A 4,530-nucleotide genomic window follows, 5' to 3' on the forward strand; every position below is an offset into this window, starting at 1 on the left:
GAATTTGCACGTTATGGAAAAGCACGATTTGCAAAAGCAAACACAACAGGCTTCACGGCAGCAGAAAGCCAAGCGACGGGAGTTTTCTAAACACAGAGCCCAACTGTAAGCGTTCACTCTACCTTGCTCCTCCTCACTGCCTCTGGCTCAGCCAAAACCAGAACCTTCTACTCCTCATCCCCTTCTGGAGCAGGACACGCCAGGGTGCGGACGAACCGGGGAAGGTGCCGGTGCCCAGGAGATCCAGGCACCCTGTCCGGCCACCGCACCGTCTGAGAGCAGTCCCGCACCGGACGGCCCGGTTTGCTTTCTTCCAGGTTGTTTGGGAGCCAATAAAGCTGCTTGAATGCTGGGGAACTCTATGTTCCTGCCGAGGCTTATGACACTTTGCTGGAGGGGCAGGGGGAGCTGGCCGAGCCCGCAGCACCCCCTTCTGTCTACCGCGCTCTTTTGCAGCCAGTTTTGAGTCTCATTCTGGCACTGCACAGTTCAAGCGGCTCGTGAGACGTTACCTTCTTGCTGCCTGCAGCTTGGAAACACTCAGGAAGCTGGGAGGATCGGGGGTTAAAAAAATCAGCAAGCGTTTAGATGAGTCAGTCCTGTGGTTTTTATGAGGACAGACAAGTGCTTCTTGGGAAGCCAGTTTTGGCACAGCCAGAACTGTTTTTGTGCCCCATCTATGTGCTGGTAATGCCTAGAAGCTCTGTTCTTGGACCACAACGCTCCATTGCCAGGCACTCCCTCAAACAATGGGGCTGTGTTTCCTCCTGGACATCCACACGCGCCTGGACTCTCCTGCAGGCTTTCGGCAGTTGTCACGGCTTCCTGCTGGGGAGCTTCTCCTTTTCTTCTGCAACTCCGCCCCGCACATAATTACTGCCTATTTTGGTACCTTGTGAGATGCTTCAGAGCTGATTAGCCTGGACTTCCTTCCTCCCATCATCAACCTACTCCAATATTGACGTTCATTCGCGCTAATTTGATAATATCGAAGAGCAGGGGAGCTTTAGGAGGCATTACAGTGTCTTGAAGTGCACAATTTGGACTTGGCGGCAGCACTTGCTGATAAGAACAAGCTATTTCTCCTAACGTCCAGTTCTTCTCAAAAAGCAGCCGCTTGCCAGCCATGTGCAAAGTGGAAGAAGGACAGACCCTTGTAGGCTCCGAGCCAGTTTTATTTCAGCGGCCCTGGATAAACTGGAGCCAAGCAATGTGATGCAACACATCCCATTTAATAACCTCTTTCTCAACACGCACTAACTGTTCGTAAAAAGTTACAAACACTTGGAAAGAGAAATGATTACTTCAAAGTTACTTCAGAATTACTTCGGAGAGAGCGTGCATTTTTATCAAGTCTCAAGGCCATCATCTGTCTGTAACAACAAAGAGACGCAGGCAGGTAAATTTTACAGCACTGCATCCTAAATACCCCTTACTGCAACACCTGAACTATTGACTGAGACATTTCATCCCCTGAAAGCCTCACTTGGTACGCCGAGGACAAAATGGAAAGCAGATGCAGGTGACCTCTCAAAATACCCTTTTATTCCGTATGTGCTAGCTTCTGGTGATGACTTCTATTACTAAATGACACTGGCAGGTCATTTCTGTTTACTCGATGCTGAAAGGACCCTGCAGCTTGTGAGCACAAATACAGAACCCCTGACTCCGTTAGGCTGCGCAGCTGGAGCTGTCTGAGCCACTGCAGTATGTCATGCTGCCTCTCAAAAGTTTCTTACCGTGAACGGCTGCTACGGTACTCCTGACGTACGACTTCTTGGAACGGTCATCCATCATGCTGGATGACCTCTGCCAGAAGACTCATGTATTTCTATCCTTTGAAGCAAGAAATCTTCCATCATAAGTTTATTAATTCTCATGCTTAAGATGACACACAAATGTAAGTTCTGAAATACCGAAAGCTTGTTAAATGATTTGTAGTGCAGCCTGGGTATCAAGACTCATTTCTCTCCATCCAGGTAATCTTAGTCTCTGAGTTACAACTACAGTCAAAACGTTTCTTTTTTTTCTCCTTCTTCACACCAGAAAAGCAGCAGAGGGGACCGACAGTCCCAAGTAAGCCAGGGAACTTCTCTCTTGTTGATGTGATAAGCAGCTCGTCTCTCTTGTGGAAACTTAAATAGAACAGCCAGATCCTCAAACAGATAATAACAATAAACCAACGTGATTAAAACCCCAGCTGATACACCTGATATCCCAAGTTATTTAACAGTGCCATGGTTTAAGCTAGAGACTCTGCCCAAAGAAGCAAGAAATTATAGAGATTTAATCCAAACCAACTGCCCTCTCTCCTTCTCCGACCTGAAGATAAAAGTGATTTTACAAGCGCGCCTACCAGTAAAGTTTGTAAATGTTGGATTACTATTTCACAGCTCCAAGTCCCTCACTAGAACCACGCAAGCTCAAGGACCACACGTCGCTCCAGTATCCTGAACGAGCCCACCCTGTCCACCTAACGCAGATGTAACATTCCAGAACGCACAGGCATTTATCAGAGACTACGCAGATCCACGGTGAAAATCACTTTGAATACATTTCTCCCCCTCCTCCACTCACAGAAGGGCACGAGACTGAAAGCAAGCAGATTTACATTTACAGTTAATGTGAAAAACGTTTATTTGTGAAGGACATCATCCACCATTTCAGACTACAAAAAAAAAAAAATTACTTGTACAATGTGACGAGGGTTTTCCACTCTGCTTGTGATCCCCGTTACGCATAACTTCCCGCCTACTCTCTTCTCCTGCTCCTAGTAACACTTTATTTTCCCTGAAGCACTGGAGCCATTGTTCTAAGCGAAGAACAACAAATCCTAGTTAGAAACACTTTGTAGAAGGGTGATATTGTCCCCTTTTAACATGATCCGACCTGCAACACAGAGAAAGGAAACGGGGGATTAGAGAGATCCCAGACTCCAACGATAACCTCGCGTTTTCAAAAAACATTTACCAATGGCAAAGGTGCCTGCAAGAAGACGCCCACACAATAACTGACCAGGTTTTCACCAGTAACAGAGAGTCCCTTCCCGTCTGGCCGCACCACAGGACTGTAAGCACGGTCGTGCAGGGCCCACATTCACAATTCACGCTACAACGTCTCAGACACAATCTCCGCTCCAGCGCTCGGTGTTTGAACAGCACTCTGTCCCCACTCAGAGCCCGAACACGGCACCTGTCACAGACTGCTGCTTATCCTCATCAGCAGGCGGTAAACATTAAATACCGCCACTTAGGTGGTCCCCTGCTTGGACTCGGAGGTGACACAGCAAGTGTCCGAGTTGCTGGGGGCCACCTGCGTTAGACGTAGCTGAGAGGAGTTTGACTGGACCCCTCCAGCCACCCTGGCTGCAGAAAAAGTGCAGCGCGGTCCGTACGTCGTTACACGCGTTTGAAAGGCAAAAACCGGCCTCGGGCAGAGGCAGATTCTCCTGCACATTCAACAAAACCACCAGCTCAGGAAACAGCAGGAACCGAGATCTGGCCAGTATCTGCTCACTGTACTTCACGCTCAACACTCGTCAGGGGTTTTGTACTTCAAAGCGTCGCCGTTTGGAAGGCTCACGCAACCAGGTTTCAGACATCGCTCAGGTTACACAGAGATACTGACGTACCCAGCTGCTTCCTTGACTTTGTTTTGGAGTGAATCTCCTCTGCGTCGTCCAGCACCAAGTTCATATATTCATCAAAGCCCTAAAAATCAGCAACAAAAGCAGTCAGTGAGCTACGTCCCCCGACCTAAACTTCAGCAACAACGATACAAACTGTCATTAGCTGCGCTGATGTCGGCTGGACAATTAAGGCTATTCATTGGAGAGGCATGAAGTATCTCCATCCCCCCCCAGCTAGGTTTTCTTGACAGGAAGAAATAGTTTTACGAATCTGAATTAAAAAAAACAATCAAAAGAATAACAAGGGGACGTCCCGATACTCACAATGATGCAGCCTTCTATCCGCATGTTCACTTGCTCATAAAGCCACACCTGGATCCTGGACCTCTGCAAAATGATGGAGGAGGAGAGCAAAACAGGGGCGTAAACACTCCAAGCAACTCTGTTCTCTCCTGTGCACCGAGCGACCCTCGCTGCCAACAGCCACTCCAGCTCCGCAGCGCTCAGAGGAGTAACTCTCACACCAGGTTTCAGTTCCGTCCTCGGGTATTTTTAAGGCGTTGGACTATTCTGTAAGTACTTTAAGCGCTCGCTTAAAGTATACGCGTGTTACACGAACGCGTAACAGCACAGATTTTAAAACCGTCGCAGCAGAAACACCCCTGCACACCGCACCGCAAGACCGAACGCCTCTTACAAAGGTAATTCCCTAAGGTGGGAAGGAACCGCCGGCGGCGGAGCCAGCCGTTCCTCTCACGGATCCGAACGATGGCAAGTTCTTCGGTTCAGCGGAAACCGCCGCCAGAAACCGCACCAGGAACTCCGAAATCCCAGCCCGGTGCGGCGCCAGGGCCCCACGCAGGTCGAAGGGCCCCACGCGGGTCGAAGGGCCCCGCGCGGGG

At 49.3% G+C, this 4,530-nt stretch overlaps 1 long non-coding RNA gene across 1 annotated transcript in view; it reads left to right on the forward strand.

Annotated features, from left to right (window-relative positions):
* Nucleotides 1-2,839: 2,839 nt before the first annotated feature.
* LOC103919806 overlaps nucleotides 2,840-4,530 on the forward strand; it is a 20,922-nt gene continuing 19,231 nt past the window's right edge. The window contains exon 1 of the long non-coding RNA XR_663760.1: nucleotides 2,840-2,850. This is a non-coding gene — a long non-coding RNA (uncharacterized LOC103919806). The remainder of the gene's footprint in view (nucleotides 2,851-4,530) is intronic.

The sequence above is a fragment of the Pygoscelis adeliae genome, unplaced genomic scaffold (assembly GCF_000699105.1).
Source record: "Pygoscelis adeliae isolate BGI_AS28 unplaced genomic scaffold, ASM69910v1 Scaffold197, whole genome shotgun sequence".
Classification (NCBI taxonomy): domain Eukaryota; kingdom Metazoa; phylum Chordata; class Aves; order Sphenisciformes; family Spheniscidae; genus Pygoscelis; species Pygoscelis adeliae.